Raw genomic sequence first — 20,306 nt, forward strand, 5'->3', positions numbered from 1 at the left:
AGGCACAAGCCTTGAGAGCATAAAGGAGAAATGTGTTCTAGTAGGAATGTTCCGGAAGGCTTGCCTGAGGAAGCGAAGGCTGGAGCTGAGGGCTGCAGGCAGAGAGAACCGAGAGCCCTGCTGAGGAAGGGGCTTGCTGGGCAAGTGTGAAGCCGAAAGCAAGACCCGTGGCTGGAGGAACGACAATGAGGGATCCAAGAGAGCTGGAAAAGGCAGGAGGGGCCCGACCCAACAGACTGAGCTAAGTGGCTCTGACCTTCTAGCCAGCAATAGGAAACCAAGAGGGTTTTCAACAGGAGGTGATGACTCGGGTTTGCAGAAAATTCAGATCCAACAAAATCCCACATATAATCCTCACACACTCACCAATTAAACTCTTCAGCTCTGGACTCTGTTCACAACACCACCAAAAAGGTCATCCATCCAAATACATGATGTGACTGCTTGGTATGATAGAAAGAACAGTCGACTAGGAGTTTTGTCTGTTTGGGGACAGTGAACTAGACACGACATTTCTCTGGGATGTCCCTTAGTTTCTTTTTTAACGGGGAGGTGGGCACTGGACTATCCAGTCCATTCTGGTTCTGGGACTCTGATTAGAAAAAGGAAAAAAAAAAAGATACACTTTAAAAAACTCAAGTGGCCAATAAACGTGAAAAGGATGCTAATAAGCATACATAATTAGAGAAATTAAACTGTGTTCGACCAGCACAAAATCACTGCTAGCAAGGATGTGGAACAACAGGAACTTATACTATTAAATAGGAGTGTAAATTGGTATAACCACTTGGCAGAGCAAACTCGGCAGTATCTGGAAAAGACTGAAAATGTACACAACCCATGACTTAGCAATTCCACCCACAGATACCAGCCCTAAATAAACTTTCACACACGGAAAGTTATGTACAAGGAAATATATATAAGGATAGTTATAGCAGTATCATTCTCTAAAAAAGTAGAAAGAGCCTAAATCTCAGCTAGAGAGATGCAGTATATTCACAAACAGGAAAACTATAGCAGTGGACATGAATGAGGCAGAGCAACGCATTCAGTTTACACTAACAAGGATAAATCTCATGATCAAAACTGAGTGGAACACAAACAAACTGAAAAGGATACGGTTGACATGAGATCTTTATATAATGCTTAATATATATAAAATGATACTAAATATTGTTTAAAATTATATAGTGATATATTCACTTTTGACAAAAGTACAAAATTACACAGAAAATCAAGTCACCTTTGGAGAAAGGACGGAAATATGATCACGGAAAGAGCTCTAAGTCCTTTTGTAAAATTTTCACAGCTTCAAGTGGGTGGTGGATGCATAAGATAATTACAGTAAATTCCCCATATACAGGCTTCCCCGGTGGCTCACTGGTAAAGAATTCGCCTGCAATGCAGGAGATGTGGGTTCAACCCCTGGGTCAGGAAGATCTCCTGGAGAAGGGAGCGGCTACGCACTCCAGTATTCTTGTCTGGGGAATTCCATGGACAGAGAAGCCTGGTGGGCCCACATATAAACCTTCAAAGTTATGAACTTTCAAAGATGCAAACACGCCCCTGTATGCCAGCTGCTGTACTGTACTACTGTACTCTCCAAGGTACTGTACTGTAAGATTAAAAATTGTGTTGTTTTTAATATATTATCTGTGTGAAAAGTATTATAAACCTATCACAGTGCAGTACTATAGTCAATTGTGTTAGTTGGGTACCTACACTATCTTTGTTGAAGTTACAAACAATTTGGACTTATAAACGTGCTCTCAGAAGGGAACTCATTTGTATGTACGTGATTCACAGTACTATGTTATCTTTATGCCTTTTTGTGTATAGAAAATATGTTTAACAAGAACATAAGGGGAAAAAGGGGCGGGGGGAGAAAAACTTCTTTTCTAAATCAAATGTGCCAAAACAGCAGAACCTTATTACTTATATACAGACACAGCCTTGAGAAGAAAAGGAGTTGGGCCCAGCTTTGAACCAGGAAGTAAGAGACTTGGGCATGGATGTGCCCACAGCTAACCATGCCCCCCTGAGGACAGCCTCGAAGCACTCCAGGTGGTAGTTGCCTCACCTGGAAAAAATGAGGTTGCAACAGATGATGCCTAAGGTCCTTGCTTTCTAGATCTAAAATCTCATGGCTTTCTACTCCACTCGCCCCCCTCCCTCATCTCACCGGGGGCTCTGGCAACTGGCGACAGAGGAACAAAGTGCTGGTTTCCCCACTCAGATCACCTGTACTCTAAACTAAGGTTTTAAAACTTGCACGTACTTATTTATCTATAAGATGACACATTTTTATTCTCTTGCTCACACCTGACATGTGTATGAGTCGGATAGAGCTGCTGAAACAGAGTACTACAGACTGGGTGGCTTGAACAACGGAAATTTATTTTCTCACAGTTTTGGAGGCTGGAAGTCCAAGATCAAAACAGGGCTGGTTGCTTCTGAAGGTCTCTCCCTTTGGCTTGTAGACGGCTGCCTTTTCCCTGTGTCTTCATTGTCTTTGTGTATATCTGTGTTCAACTTTGCTCTTCCTAGAAGGATACCAATCATTACTTTGCCGACAAAGGTCCATCTAGTAAAAGCTATGGTATTTCCAGGAGTCATGTATGGATGTGAGAGTTGGACTGCAAAGAAAGCTGAGCACTGAAGAATTGATGCTTTTTAACTGTGGTGTTGGAGAAGACTCTTGAGAGTCCCTTGGACTGCAGAGATCAAATCAGTCAATCCTAAAGGAAATCAGTCCTGAATACTCATTGGAATGACTGATGCTGAAGCTGAAGCTCCAATACTGTGGCCACCTGATGTGAAGAACTGACTCATCTGAAAAGACCCTGATGCTGGGAAAGACTGAAGGCAGGAGGAGAAGGGGACAACAGAGGATGAGATGGTTGGATGGTATCGCCGACTTGATGGACATGAGTTTGAGCAAGCTCTGGGAGCTGGTGAAGGACAGGGAAGGCTGGCGTGCTGCGGTTCATGGGGTCGCAAAGAGTCAGAAACAACTGAGTGACTGAACTGAACTGAATCATATTGGATTAGGGCCCACCCTCATTTCAGCTTAATTATCTCTGTAAAGACTTTATCTCCAAACAGTCACATTCTGAGATACTAGGGGGTCAGGACTTCAACATATGAATTTCAGTGGGGGACATAACTCAGCCCATAACAACAAGAAAGATGTAAATCTTCCTAATGATAGGTTTGTGGAAAGAAATAGCAAAAATTTACTAACTTGCCACTAATTTAAATTTGCTAGCTACTATTAACTGGTATAACTATAACTGTTTATTTCTTGTCACTAAAATGTCACACATTTTCATAATTAACCTGGATATAATTTTTACATAGGACTCCTTTGGCTCATAATTGAGTAAATCAGTTATGAGATTTAGCTATTTGTGACATGCAGGCAAGGTTAATTCTGACATTAAAATTGAAAAACTGTATCTTTGGAGACTTCCCTAGCAGTCCAGAGGTTAAGACTACACTTCCAATGCAGGGGGCAAGGGTTCGATCCCTGGTGAGGGAACTAAGATCCCACATACTGTATGGTGTAGCCAAAAAGAAAAAGAAAAAAACTATGTCTTTTAAGAAAAACTCATTCATTTCCTAGAAATAATTTGGTTGGAAAAACACCACCCAACTGGTTTCCAAGAACTAACATCTGGTGCCAGAAATGACATACACGTATGATTTCTCCAGTGTATTATTTCAACAGGCTCTTCTAATGGAGAGACATGACCACTTCATAGGCCACAGTAACACACACGGCATTATATGATGTGCAGTTGGCCAGTCTGTCCCACTTCCAGTGCCCTGCTCACTTAATTTAGCCCAGTGAGTGACAAATTGAACTCTGCTGGCTTGGCCTGCAGAAGTCTCAATGTCTGCTAACCCACACAGAGCCTCCTTTCTTGAGCCCGTAGTCACAGGAAAGAGAGCCAGGTCTCATTAGGGTGAGCCCATCAAAGGACACAGGGAGTCATGGAAACTGGCCATTTCACAACAGCTGATATGCCAAAACCTTAAATGGCCAGTGTGGGCAGCTTAAGGATACTATTCTTTAAGCCACAGACATGTCTATTTTTCATTTGGGGAAACTGTGGTTTTGGCAAGTCATAGTTTATATCAAAGACAGGTGAGTACATCATCAAAACATGTCCTCCAAGAGAAGATATTTAAAAGATTCAACTTCATCTGGAAAAATAAGGAGCCAGAGGAAACAGAGAACATCAAATTAATGTCAGATTCTGGTCCTAAAAATGATACTTGAATAAGGTAGTCACTAGTAGACAATAGAAATCCAACAGACCCAAAGTCTTCCATGTGACAATAATGGTACCTATAGTACTCGTGAAAGATGAAGGTCCAAGTTCTCAAAACAGACTTTGATGATTCAGACAGAGGCCCACAGCTACCTATATGTTCACGTGAAACTAATCAGCTACCTGTTCCTCAGTGAATGGTCACCAGATCTATACAAATGCTATTTCTAGTGTAATTAACAGGGTGGAAATTTCAGCAGAGAGTAAACGCTGTTTACCTTGGTAAAGAATAGCTAATGGCGGCAGCATCAAGTTTAAATGTGCAGGTCGCCTGGGAAACAAGTTGTTGACCCCTGGGAATTATCCTGTTGACACCTTAAGTTCTCACTGCTGTTAAGTGGAAGAAGTGTTAATTATACCAGATATTTAAAATGAAGCAACAATGCTCTAGACCTGTGACAACTGAAATTATTCTTAAAGTGGGTCAGAATAAGCCTCAGTAATTAACAGTTTTTAAAGCTGATCACATGTTGTACAACTCTATAAGGCCATAATAACATTTACTTACATTGTTACCAAAGCAGCATAGGTATATGCATACATAAAGAGTTAACACCACTGAACTTATATCATCAGATGTGAAAATGAAAACAGTCAAAAACTTTTCAAAGTTTCATATGCGAAAATATGAAAAATCAGGCGGATTTTACAACCTGTCCATAGCAAAATCTATCACACCGCTCCACCAGAGAAAACCCCTGAGTCCTTACTGTTTTTCACATTAGGCTTTAGATGCCAGATAATTTTACTTCAGTTTCAAAGAAACTGTACTATGCATTCTACATATGCTGCAGTAAAACATTTGTCAAGTAAATGTGCAAAGCTGAGCTTAAGCACCAGAACTTCAAACCAGAAAGTCTGAATTCACTGGATTTGCCAAAGGGCACTTGGAAAATATTTTAAAGAAGCAGCAAAAACCAGCAAGGCCCTTACAGTTTTAAAAACTAAATATACATATAAACGTTTTCATTTTAGGGTTCTTTTTTGGATTTTTTTCAATTAATGGTTCTTGAGGAGAAATTTAAGTGTTGGTTTATAGAATGTTAACAAATGAGGGGAGATTAGGTCAAACAGATAATTCTTTAAAATAACTGCCAACTAAAAATCAGACCAAAAATGAAAACTCTACTTCTCTAAAATTAATAACAGCAACCCCTCCATCCAATTCTCTGTCACTTCATTTTTTACCTCCAAACATCTCTAACAATTTTTGACCTCTCTGTGTTCACAGGCCATTGATCCCATACCTTTTTCACCATCATTCACTCTTTTCTTGTCTTTAGATTTCTCTTAGTCAGTTTTGATCCGTGGTCTAGCATAACCATCCTTGCATACATCTTTACCTCGCTAGCCCTTTTTCTTATTTCATCCCATTCATCTGTCAAAACACCAAACCCAGTGAAACTCAATCCTCACCTCTTCCATAACTGTCTCAGTGCTTTTGAACATGGCTAGAGAAATACAGTCAACTAGAATGGTCAAACTTTCAGTTCACGGTCATGAACCTCAAGCAGCAGAGTTCCTAGTGCGGTCAGACAATCCAAACATAGCACCACACCATCCACTCTTCCCCTGTCTGGAGCAACCATTCCATACCTTCCCCCTCTGCTCCAACTCCAACATGGTCTCCCCACACCATCACTCTCAGCTGACGGAACAGAGGCATCAGCGGAGAACTTCCACAAGCTCTCCCCACTGCACCAACTTACCTGCCTATAGCTGGGCCCGTGAAGGGTATTCTCTCTTCCTTCCTATTACTATGGATGACGTGTCCACTTCCCTAAGACCAAGCCCTCCACTCTGTGCAATAGAACTCACCTGCTCTCATCCACCCTCTGGGAGGCAAATTCTCCCCGTTCTCCTACACCATTAAATTTCCACTTTACTTGGACATCCGCTGGCACATACATGAGCACATAAACAAACATACTGTATTTTCCACCTTAAATAGCTTTCTTGACTTTTGTTTTCCTTTATAGCTTTGGTTCCATTTCCCTGTTCCACATGAGAGTAAACTCAAACAGTTGCCTCTATTTGCTGTCTTCAGTTCAACTCCTTTTTTCTCTTAAACCTATTCCAAACAATGTCGCAATCACCGTTCCACTAAGCTGCTCTTGTCAGTGTCACCAACAGCCTCCATACCTTCAAATCACTGAACCCAATGGTCAATTCGCAGTCCTCATCATCCTTGACCTCTCAGCAGCATTGGAGACAGTGGGTCATCTCCTCCTTTCTTAAAACACTGTCTCCTCTAGACTTCAGAACTCCATCATCACTGTCTCACTGGAGACTTTCTCAGTCTCCACTGAGACCTCCTCATATCCCAAGCCTTTAAATATTAAAGTGCTTGAGAGCTCAGTCCTTGAAACTCTTCTTTTGTAATTTATACTCATTTTCTGGGTTACTTCATCCAGCCTCATAGCTTAAATACCAGCTATACACTGGTGCTTCTCAGATGTATATTTCCACCCAGATCTCTTCCCCTGAATGCAAGTCTCATGTCTTCCTCTTATTTTGTCAATAACTGAGCCTTTGGTCTTCCCCTCCAAAAATGCTCCTAACCTTCCTCATCTCAATAAACAGCAACTATGTCCTTCCAATGGCTCACACGGAAAACTCTGGTGTTACCCTTGACTCTTCTCTTCTACCTCCCACATCCAAAACATCATTAATCCTGTTCCTTCTACCTCTGAAAAGTATGAGATATATGAAAACATATTTAAAACATGCCCACTTCCCACCGCCGCACTGCCATCACCATCATACCCCCAAGATGAACGAGAGCCCCTCACCTGGTCTCCCTGTCCCCTCACTGCTGCTCTCCACACAGGTGTCAGAGTGAGCCGGGAAGTCAGCTTCTAGCCCTCTCTGTCAGAACCCACCAATGACTCTCCACCCCTCTGAGGAAAAGGCGAAAGCCTCTGCAGTGAGCCTCGAGGCAGCAGGCATGCGGGTCGGGCTCCTTCCTCCCCCGCCGCTCTGCCCCTCACTTACTCCCTTCCGGTCACACGGTCTTGTTCCCTGAACACGGCAGGCACACTCCCCCTCAGAGCCTCGCCACAGGCCCCGTCCTCAGCTTGGTTCATTCTTTCCCATTACACCCGCACACTACCACCTCAACTTCTTCAGGGTTTAGCTCAAAAGTCACCTTCTGAGTCAGGCTCCCGAACAATTCTACTTAATGATTACAGCACTCTCTATCCTCTTTCCCTGGTTTTTCTCTGTGGAGGTCATTTCACCACTGCAGTACTGACAGTACTGATAAATTACATGTTCTAGATTTTTAGTTTATCTTCTGTTTCTTTCACTAAAATGTAAGTGCAGGAAAGCAGAGATTCTTGTGCATAGTTATACCGTCAGAGTATGGAAGAGTTCCTGGCATATTATAGGGTATTTGCTGAGTGAGTGAAGGAATGAATGAATTTGTATTATCTGATTTAAACTATATATTATATTGTTTTTAATTTTGATGTATTCTAATTTATCAATATTCTTCTTCATTATCTATACATTTTAATGTCTTATTCAGAAATCAAATATAATTTTATGCCATTTCTTTAAAAGGAAACAGTATGGATCATAAAGGAGAGAATCGGCAAGTTGCTTTACTTTTTCCTGACTAAAGACAACATAAAGCTAAGAGACAGATGGAAAGATGATCCAAAATATACAGACTTCCTTAAGGCTGTAAAGGAAAAAAAAAGGCAAAAACTGAAATATGGACTACACTAATGATGAGGTAATTCACAGAAAGGAGGCTCAACAGGTCAATAATTCTAAGATGCTCAGCCAAACTGATGATCAGAAAATGCAGACTGAAACAACCATGAAATGCTGTTTTTTAAAATAATTTTTTTGATGGGGATCATTTTTTTTTTAAGTCTTTATTGAATTTGTCACAGTATTGCTTCTGTTCTGTTTTCCTTTTTTTGGCCACAAGGCATGTGGATCTTAGCTCCCTGACTAGGGATTGAACTCATACCCCCTGCATTGGAAAGCCAAGTCTTAACGACTGGACTGAAAGGAAAGTCTCCATGAAATACCATTTTATACTCATGAAATGAGTAAAAACTGAGTTATCTGCCAACAGTAAGTGGTGGTAAAGATGTAGATAAATCATAACTCTTCTTGTTATTCTGGTGGATGTATACATTCAAACACAAAATAAATTATATTTATTTTCTTTTATTGTAAGAAATGCAATTTTTAAGGTTTCTGGTAGATAATTTTGTGAACTAAATATAGATAAATGTACATGGAGTTGTGGAATACACATAAATGAATACATATTAAGTCACCATATAAATTGTTTCTACATTTTCCTATGCTTACATTTCCAACTAAAAGACAGCAACAGCCAATGGAGTCAAGTCACAAACATTATTATGACTTGTTAGGGAAGAAAGAGAAAGCTCCTTGAGACTCAGGGATTCAAAAGAAACAAGCAGTTATTGGAAGAAAAGGGATATGTAAACCAACCCAGCTTTCAATGCATTTCAAACAGTTTTTTTTCAAATACAATTTCAAAATCCCTCAGATATTGAGTAAAACCGCAAGCTATTTTTCCAACACTGAACTCGGTAACTACTACTTGAATTCAACTAAAATTTAAGCAAAGCTTTTCATGCTATGCAATCAATTTCACCTTACAAGGAGTCAAATTCAGTCTTCCAAATGATATAGTTTCAAGGTGTCTTTATTCAAATCAAATTATTATGACAGCTAGTGTCCCAATCTGAGGCCTAGGAACTGCCAGCCATAGTTCATACATTACTGGCAGGGAAATAGAGGCCACCTGGGAAGGAAAGACCTTAGTGTTTCCGCCAGGGAAAAAATAAGGGCATCAGCATTTTCTTCCAACCAATCACTATCTAAAATGGCGTTGGGCCAGAGGGCCTCTGGTTACCTAACCTCCTGAAGCATATACAAGGTCTTTAGGATTCTGATACGGTCACTTTGGCAGAACAAGAGTATCAAAAACACTCAAAAGATATGGCATCACTTTGGCATGAAACCTGGAACGGGAATTCCTATTCAGGGCTTCCAGTGGAAGGACTCAGCTTCCTATGGAGAAAGAAACTGCATTTAAGGGAAGGGAAGGTAGCCTGGTTGCAGGACACACGAGGCCAGGCTCTTTATGCCAAAGGTCCTCTAGAGGGCCACTCTGGATAGAACAATCTCTTTTATTTGTAAAATGGAATAATTATTTTCATCACACGATAAAGACCTCAGAAACCTCATGTGAAAATAATAAGACAAAAATGTAAATTAAAATAGTGTCATGAGCCTGCATAGCACTTTCTCAACAAAGTCACTCTCTGAGTTCCAAACATATCCCCAAATACCCACAGGCAGGTACGACTAACTTATGTCACATCAGAAAGTGAGGGAAGGAATGAACATTTATATAAAATTAGAGGCTAGCGCTATCTCCCAGTGCCTGATACACAGTAGACACTCCACCAAAGCTGATTTAACACTACAAAGTGTTAGCCACCTCTGAAAGACGAAAAAGGACAAAGAAAAGCAGATAAGCTGTCCATAGTAAAACAAACACAGAAACTATAACAGAATCCTTACATATTCAAACCTCACCAGTCTGAATCCAAAACACTGGGTAATTCATCAACACCAGTGCTGTCCACCAGAAACATGACCATTTGGGTCTACTTTCTTTTTCTAATGTGTTTTTAAATTTTATATATATATTTTTTATTTTATATATTTATATTTTTAATTTTTAATTTTATATATATTTTTATTGAAGTATAGACAATTTACAGTGTTTTTAAGTTTTATATTTTTTTTATTTTATATATTTATATTTTTAATTTTTATATATATTTTTGCTGAAGTACAGACAATTTACCGTGTCATATTCGTTTCAGGCACAGAGCACAGTGATTCAGGTGGCTCCGACGGTAAAGAATCTGCCTGCAGTGCAGGAGACCGGGGTTTGATCCCTGGGTCAGGAAGATCCCCTGGAGAAGGGAGTGGCTACCCACTCCAGTATTCTTGCCTGGAGAATTTCAAAGACAGAGGAGCCTGGCAGGCTGCAGTTCATGAGGTCACAAAGAGTTGGACACAACTGAGCGACTAACACTTTCACATACACATAAACATATATTCTTTCTCAGATTCTTTTCCCTTATACAGTAAAGTTGCTCAGTCGTGTCCAACTCTTTGCGATCCCATGGACTGTAGCCTACCAGGCTCCTGCATCGAAGGAATTTTCCAGGCAAGAGTACTGGAGCAGGTTGCCATTTCCTTCTTTTCCTTTATAGGTTATAAAATATTGAGTATCGTTCCCTGTGCTATACGGGAGGTCCTTGTTGGTTATCTATTTTCTCCATAGTAGTGTACATATACGTTAATCCTAATTTACCCCTCCCCAACCCCTTTCCCCTTCGGTCACCACAGGCTTGTTTTCTACACCTGTGGGTCTATTTCTGTTTTGTAAACAAGTTCATTTGTACACAGATGCAATTTTTAATCTTCTAGTGGTGGTTTAGTGGCTAAACTGTGTCTGACTCTTGCAACCCCATGGACTGCAGCCTGCCAGGTTCCTCTGTCCATAGGACTGCCCAGGCAAGAACACTGGAGTGGGTTGCCATTTCCTTCTCCAGGGGATCTTCCTGACCCAGGAACTGAACCCAGGTCTCCTGCACTGTAGGCAGATTCTTTACTGACAGAGCCATAAGGGAATTCCAATCTTCTAGCAGTTGCATTAAAAAAGTAAAAATTTATTTTAATCACATATTTTATAAACCCAGTATGTTAAAATAATATCAATTCATTGTATAATCAATATAAAAAATAATGGAAATGTTTGCTTTCTTTTTCATACTAAGTCTTTGGAGTCCAGTGTACTTTACACTTATAGAACATTTTGGTTCAGACTAGCCACATTTAGTGCTCAAGAGTCACCTGTGGCTAGCAGTCATGGTGCTGGGACAGCCCAGGTCTACACCACACTGATTCCCATAAGCAAAGAGACTGTTCCTCAGGGCCCAGGGCTGACCGGTGCCCTCCACCTCGCAGCTGGTGGTACGGAGGGCCATGTCCTGGAGACCCCATGTTCCCTTCTTTCCCGGGGGCAGGTGCCTCTCACCTGAAAACTTCCCTCTTTAGTGATTCCTTTCCTGACCCCACAGTAACACTCCACCCTACCCCAGTCACTCTCCTTCACCACATCCTCTTTATTTTTCGTTCATGGCACAGATACTAACTAAACCGTCTGTTCATTTATTTGTTCACTGTTTATTGCCCATGTCCCTACACTAAAATTTAAGCTCCGTGACGGCAGAGCCTTTTCCACATCATTCATCGCTGTTTCCAGAACTGGGAGCAGTGCCCGACACATAGAAAATATTCAAAAAATATTTGGTGCACTCATCAATTGCTATAGCCAAAAGGTACAAATTCTCCTTCTACCAACTAGGTAATGCATTTACCAGAGAAACAATGTCATATGGAAGTCAGTTTCCCAGACTCGCCCACCAAAGTCTACTTAACCCCTAATGTAACCAAAACGTAGGAGAAAGGGACAGTGCAGATGAGAATGTCAACAAGCGGTTTAGTGAAAAGCAGAAGTTCCTCCAGCGAACAGTGCACTTTACTTCCCCAGGTCCTAGTAAGTCCCATGGGACACATCGGGCCTTCAATACGAATGAATGAATCCATTCTAAGGAGAAACAGAAATCGATTTCAACCACACTATGGGTTACATCATCATGGGTATGTTATCCTGGGAGTCCAACCAACAATTACAACACTGTAAAAAGTACGTTGTAAGTGGCTTTCCCAATCCCTTGGTTTGGATAAGGTCCTTGTGCTATACATGTCTGTATTAGAAAAGACTGCTCCGGCGTCATCAGAGAGAAGTGCAACCCAAACTACCTTAAGCAGAGAAGGGACATTTATTATAAAGATTCTCATGGAGAACTCTAACCAGAAGCCTAAACACTGCAAGATAATTCTCCCCGTCTCTGGTACCCACACCTCTGAGTATCAGACTCATTTCCTCCCATTTTCTTCCTGGGGCATCCTCCCCTCGTTCAGGTCTTATGGTGACCCTAAAAGCTCCCATGCTTTCACATTCCTGCTTAGACATCCAGAAATCCCTTGGTCGTCTTGCCTCTGATCCATTTCCAAAGTTCTGGGGAAGAAAAGGTACTGGTCCAATTTGAAGGTGCTCATCTTTGAAACAATCAACAATGACAACAGCATTGGTTCAACTTTAATAACCATGTGAAAAAAATAATAATAAAATAAAATAAAATTTTAAAAATAAATAACCATGTGGATGGTTGGATATAAACAGCGATTCCTAGAAAAGGAGTGCCAGGCATCAAACCCACTGCAGTCCATCACAGCTTCTCTAAATCCTGCATTTCCCCATTCACTATATTCATCACACCCAAGTATAACTATTGATTTAAAGTTTACCTTTCAGGTTATGCTATAAGCTCAAGGAAGGTGGAATATGTCGGTCTCTCTTGGTCTCTATCTCTTCACCAATAGTTTCTGGCACATGGATATCCTCCAATATATTTCTGCTAAATAAACTATTTTAAAATGAAATTTGAAGGTGCAGACATATAGCAAATGATAAACTCCTCATTAAGAACTTTTCATACAAATTAATAATAGACTGAAACTCTATCAGCGCATGAAATAAATCCTCCTCCTTTATAAACAGACACCTGGAGCAATTCGATTGGGAATCCGCTGCTGGAGCCCATAAAATCCTTTAATACCCTCACCAAAACCAGTCCTGTCTGAATGACTCCTGCACACACAGGTAGGCTACCTACAGGAAGAGCAGTGCCCATAGGCGGCAACTTAACAGTGGATATTCTATCAAGAAAAGTGATAGGGCTCAGGGAAAAAAATCTGCAAAGTGAACCCTCAGGTAACAAAAGCATCAAGAAAACAGTGAGGGAGAGGGAAGCATCGTGTTTACAGCTTCACAAAACGGAGGATAAGCAGCCCTGTGTCTGGAGCAATACAAGCTCCTTTCACTTAGAAAGTGACCCAATTTAGCTGGCACACAAAATCCTACTTCAGCGTGAAGGTATGAACGCTTCAAGACATGCACACTTGTACTCCCAGACCTTGGTAGGGCATTCTAAATGTTGTACTTGACCAGTGATACTAAGTATTAATTCATGTACTACTCAAAACTAAAGGAAAATATCTCTAATTTGCAAAAAGGCTGAGGTATACTACTCTAAAACAATAAAAAAAACTCTCCAGAATTTGGTCTCTGAGATTTATCCACATAGGTAAACTCCAATGAAAAACTAGGTAACAAGTCCTATTTGCAGAACCTTCATGGAGCACTCCCACACGCCACATATGGTTTGCGCAAAGGCTCGAATGGAAGAAGTAACTTGGGGTGAATCGGTTTGGCTAAAAATCGCTAAAACAATAATGGCCAAGGCCTTTGATATTAAATCTATTGCTCTTTTCTTTTTTTTTCTTCCAGTTTCATTGAGATATAACTGACATACAGCACTGTCTAAGTTTAAGGGGCACAGTATAAATATTTGACTTAAGGATATCATGAAATGTTTAGTGAACATTCATCATCTTATACAGATAGAACATAAAGAAATTTTTAAAAAAATAAATTTTTCTTTATGTCGAGAACTCAGGATTTACTCTCTTAACTTTCATATGTAACATACAGAGTGTTAGCATGTATTTATCATGCTGAAGTGACTTAGCAGCAGCAGCAGAGCATACCCCTAGTATGTATTATCTTGTAACCAGCAGTTGTACTTTTATCTGCCTTCATCTTATTCCACCTTCCCCCATGCCACTATTCTTTCTACTGCCTCAAAAATCACAGGTAAATTTTGGTAAAGTGAGTATTTCTTAAATTTACAACTGCAAACTATTCTTTCATTCGGGATGTATAACCAACATGTATAAATGCTAACAAAATCCGAACTCTCCTGCCACACTGGCAATGTGACATTGAACAAGATATTTATTTAGCTTCTTTTGAGCTTTAGCTTCCTCACCCACAGAATGGGTATAATAACGTCAACTGCACAGGGTTATCATAACTGTTGAGAAGGAAGCCCTTAGACTCAATGAGGAACAAACAGGTATTCCTTTCTCTTGGAAGAGTGAACAGTCTATAAGTAAGACGCAGATACTAACAAATTACTTCATCAATAATGATTAGAGGGATCAAATATGAGCTGAAGTCCATGAAAAGGATCAATGCCCAAATTGCTAGTCATTCTTCCAAAAGAAAAAAATGAGAGAGTGCATTTCTGTGGAGTAGGGGGAGCTATTAGCAAATTCCTGAGGTGGAGGAGAGAACAGAAGGTCAAAGAGTGGAGTATAGTAGGCGTCTTCTTCAAATGTGCCTGCCTGAGGACAGAAGGGACGTGTTCGGAGTGGTTCTGGAATCAAAACCCCACAGATAGTCAGGCCCCATGGCATGAAGGGGGCTAGGCCAATTCACCCACCGTGCCACCAGTAACAACAGTGGAGAAAGTTAGAAGAAACTCACTGGGCCGCGACAGGAGAGTGCTGTGGCCAGACAGTTCTGAACACCATGGAAATCAGGTAAAGTCAGAGAAGAGAAAGAAACAAGAGGGGTGCTGGACTGGGGTTCACGGGGTACTGGAGTGTGTGATCCACAGCGCCCTCTTCTGAGTCTTGTCCTGCAGAAACACCAGTACATCCCAGTATGGGCTAAGGGGTCTCTATACATAGAATTCTGGACTGTGTGTTACATGCGAGCAACAGGATGCAACTCCAACAGAAAAAGAGGGACTGGGGTATTTCTTAACACTCACCACCATCCACCCCTTCCCACCCCTCCCCACTACCAGCACCGCTCAGACACGCTCCCCCCTCATCATCCCTTGCTCCCTGCCACCCGCTCCCTCCCAAAGTTCGAGCTGCTGGGGTCAGGCCTATTTAATACTTCTTTTCTTAGGCTTCCAGGAGCAAAAAAATGGCTGCTTCCTTTTTGTAAGTGAAAGGTCACATCTGCATCTGCAAAGAAAGCCATTCCTCTAACTAGCTTGCTTGTCTGAGCAAATAAGAAATTTGTGGAGAGCTACCAAGGGTAAACAGTAACACGCTTGGAAAGACGAAGATTAGGACTTGGGAGGGAAATCACGTTTAAAACTGAGAAAAGTACAAACAAAAGGGAAACTAGATCATGAAATAAATACATAATATTTAAAATAAAAGAAAAACCCTTGCCTTAAGAATCTACGCTTTAGCCTGGTGTACCTTACTCAGTCATATCTAAGAACTGCCGGTTCAAACTCCTTTTCTTCTCCCCGCTCCTTTTCTATTCTATTGACACGGTGGTGGGCTAACGAAAGCAAGGAGGCCAAGTTCAGCCCACGGCTTGCTTATGTGTGGCCCGGGAACTAAGAATGTTTTTTATGTTTTTTAAGGGTTCTAACAAACAAATAAAACCAAAGTAGAATATTTAACAGAGACCACATGTGGCCTGGGAAACCTAAAATATTTACTTTCCGCTCCATTCCAGGAAAAGGCTGCCCCCCAGGTACACTTGTTGACTCCTGGTGCCCAGCAGAGCAGAGACATTCCTGAAGTCACACAGCTGTCCAGCGGGAGAATTTCCACAAGAAACCCTGGTCCAAGTCCCAGGCACCCTCCCAACCACCACACGCGAGAGCTGATATGACTGTCAGCCAAACACATACCTGAGTAATTCCCATTTGAAAATAAAAAGGGGCGACATTAAGGTTTCCAAGAGAACCACATAAATAAACGTTAAAATAAAGATTCCACTACTGTTTTTTAAAAACTCCTGGTTGAGGGATGTGAAAGCGGCAGGAAATATTTAGTGAGGGGCAACACACATCCCCCAGACTTTCCCCTTCTACACTCACCTTTTCCCCCTGAAATTTAATCTCTGTCACCTGGATAAGAACGTCTGTAGAGAAGCTATGCCAGGAAACAGGATTTACTCTTGGCCAAGCACCAGCTTTCCACTCAGACCCACCCACACTTGCCCATAAACCCAAACTGTGAAGCTTTGTGACAATCACAACAGCCTGCAGTGAGGGCTGTGGCCCAAGAGATTTACACATGGCTTAAGTGTTAATTCAGGTCAACATGTCTTTCTTTTAACATATCAAATGGTTTCCTATGTAATCCATTTACCTAACCTTTGATGAAGTTATGTGTAATGATCAAAACTCATCTTGAAATGTCCAAGAAAAATTCACATGGTAACAACCCCTGCATAAATCTTTCTATACTAACCAGACTATTTTCTGGTCTACCTCTCTGTCCTGAATGGCCATTCATAAACAACTCCTCTTGGGGGCAGATATTTAATATCATTCACTGAGAAAGGATGGTGATAATATATCTGTCTTTCTAAATCAAAACACATCCCCAGTCATCCCATCAGACATTTCTCAGGGCCTGTGGCCTTCTTCTGTCCTGGGGCCGAGCAGAGCTGACCCTGATGGTAACAATATTATGAACATCATCATAAATATCCCAAAAGGCAAGAAGCCAGAACAAGAGGATAAATGCAAATTTCATATTGAGTATTGTTTTCGAGTGTAAAAGTATATTCTAGAAATCTAGTCCAGTTTTTTTTTTTTTTTTTTTCACAAAGATACTAGGTCATAATCATAAATAACAGAATCCAAGGATTATATAATATCTTAATTGAGTGTTCCTTCCATGTTCTCTTAAGAAAATATTACAACTTTGAGGGGAAAAAAAAAAAAAGAAGGAAAGACAAAGGGAAGGAAGAAGGAATGAGTAGGTAGGATACATGGAAAAATCCTCAGCCCAGTGTAGCTCCTAACCTTTCAGTCCAGTGTAGTTCCACGGCTTTTAAATTCTCGAGTACTTTTATTATTTGTGATCATTTCACTGGTCTTTGCAGATGAAGCAAACTCAAGGTCCCAATAACATATGTACTTTTACAGTGCACATAGCAAGTTTCTTGGTCTTCTATTTACATAGCCATCTAAAACCCTCTTCGTCTTATCTCCCTGTTGACTAGATTCATTCATAGGTCCTTATGGATTTTAGTAAGCACATTTTTAACCAATAACCAATTTTTAAGAAAATTAATAATGAATCTAGGGTGGTTATAGATCCTCCTTACAATAATGAAACAGAAAAATCTCAAATTGTTTCTCTATTCTAAAATGGAGTCTATTTATTAAATTAAATGCAGGTGTATTCAGAGTATGATATGGCATGCATGAGCTTACTGTGTATTTGTTTATGTGTTTACTCATGCAGCTCAGCTTAGCCTGTTAATTCATAGCTGATTTCTCACTTTTTCTACTAAGGAGAAAGAACTCCTTTGGAGAGCCTCTTTTCTTTATAAAATGAATAACTGTGCATTGCTACTGATTTATTTTTCAGGTTATATTCATAACAAACTGTAAAATACATTTTCATCCTGGAAACACTTCAGGGTACAACATCCTTTCTAATAACAAAGAATGGAAGAAAGGAATCTCTTCCACTTCTGAAAAAGATTTGGTCTCATTTGCCTTTGGTCGGTAACTCAGTACCACTTCCACAGTTAATTACAAGAAAGAAAAAATGTTCTGACCTCCTTATAACTGCCTCCAGCATCCATCTTTGGCTTTAAGTGTAGAAAGCAGGAGAATGCAGAATCTGTGGGAATGCGTGGCCTTTGTGTCTCTAATTCTAAGCATCTGTCTTTTATCTGTAACTTTTTTCTGTATCTTTCCATCCCTGGTCTTTCTCCAACTTGCTTATTCCTCTTGTTACTATTTTCTACTCTTCTTTTCCCCAAACTTCCTGTTCCACTTCTGCTGACAGGCCATCACACAGAAAAAACATTTATAATTTTTTCCCAAATATACTGAATAGAATATGACATCTCTGTTCTCAGTATACTGAATAGAATATGATGTCTCTGTTCTTGGAAGCACTGAGAAAAACTTCTGGTTTTTATCAAATCATAAAAACCTACCCCATAAGCTCTATCTATTCCTATCTCTATGTGTGAAACTATTGGCTCTTTTCCTCCAAATTCCATCCTTTCTTCAAAGTTCATCATCATTTATCCAGTTGCTTAAGCCAGAAACCTTTAAGGCACCTTTGATTACTATTTTCCTCACATCTAATTTCATTTTTTAAGTTGATATATAGTTGATTTACAATGTGGTGTTAGTTTCAGGCATACAGCAAAGTGATTTGGTTAATATACATAAATATATATATTTTTTTTCAGATTCTTTCCCCATATAGGTTATTATCAAATATTGAGTACAGTTTCATGTACTATACAGAAGGTCCTTGTTGTGTATTCATTTTCTATACAGTAATGCCTCACATCCCATTTTAAATTCATCGGCAGATCCTGCAGCCTCTATACCCAAAACACACCCCAAATCTATCCACCTCACTGCATGCCCTCACCACCCTCTGGGAGAAGACACCACAGTCCCTCGCTTGGACTTCTACAGTCACCTCCTACTTAGTATCTCTGCTTCTGCTCCTGCCTTCCTCAAATTCATTCTTCCCAGTGTCCACAATGAAATTCTTCAACAGAAACAAGCTCATGGCCCTCCTTTGCTTAAAAGCCTCCTCCTGTTTACCACTGCAATTAGCATTCAATCCAAAACCATCCAAAACCCCATAGGTGCATGTGATCTAGGATCCCTACCAACTCTTCTTATCTCATCACCAGTTCCTCAAACAAATGAAGCTCCTTGCTATTGGCTGCCCCTCTGACTAGAGGGCCCAGATGTCACAGGGCTGCTTCCTTCTCATCATTCAGGTCTCAGCTAAAACCACCACTTCAAGCAGCCTACAGGCCAACAATCTAAAACAATCTCCCAAGATGTTCTAGCATACCACCTTCCATGAAAGTTCTGCAGAACCATTATCAAATATTTCTTCTTAAATAGATTTTTTCCCTTGTTCTTCCACCAGAATTTAAGCACTTTAAGAGCAGAGAACTGGTCAATCTTGTCCACTACTGTATGCCTTGGACCTACAGAGGTTCCAGGAATTAAGTAAGATCTCAATAAACCTTCTTTTTTTAACTTTTCTATATTTTTATACAATTTTTAAAGGTTACTTTCCATTTAGTTATTACAAAATATTGGCAATATTTCCCATGTTGTACAATACATCCTTGAATCTTATCTTAGACCCAACAGTTTGTGTTTCCCATCCCCAGTCCCTATATTGCAAACTCAACCCAAAACCACTGGTTTGTTCTCTATATCTGCCAGTCCACTTCTTTTTTGCTATATTCGCTAGCTTGTTATACTTTTTAGAATCCACAGGTAAGTGCTACCATACAGTATTTGTTTCCTTCTGACTTGTTTCACTTGGCATAATGCCCAAGTCCATCCACGTTGCTGCAAATGGCAACATTTTGTTCTTTTCTGTGGCTGAGTAGTATCTCATTGTGTTTGTGAGTGCCTGTGTGTAGGTCACATCTTCTTTATTCATTCATCTGTTGATGGACACTTAGGTTGCTTCTATATCTTAAGTGACTGTAAACAGTGCTGCTATGAAGCTCAAGCTGGTAAAGAATCCACCTGCAATGTGGGAGACCCAGATTCAATCCCTGGGTTGGGAAGATCCCCTGGAGAAGGGAAAGGCTACCTATTCCACTATTCTGGCCGGTATAGTCCATGGGGTCGCAGTCAGACATGACTGAGTGACGTTCATTCACTCACTCACTCATGAACACCAGTTCATGTATCTTTTCAAATTAGTGTTGCTCTTTCTTTCAGATACATGCCCAGGGTGGAACTGCTGGATCATATGGCAATTTACGTTGTTTTTCGTGTGAAACCTCCCTACTGTTTCTACAGTGGCTGCTCCAATTTGCATTCCCACTAACAATGTAGACGAGTTCCCTTTTCTCCACATTCTCCTCAACACTTGTTACTTGCGTTCTTTTTAAAGATGGCCATTCTGAAAGGCTGTGAGGTGCTA

The sequence above is a fragment of the Dama dama genome, chromosome 6 (genome assembly GCF_033118175.1).
Source record: "Dama dama isolate Ldn47 chromosome 6, ASM3311817v1, whole genome shotgun sequence".
NCBI lineage: Eukaryota > Metazoa > Chordata > Mammalia > Artiodactyla > Cervidae > Dama > Dama dama.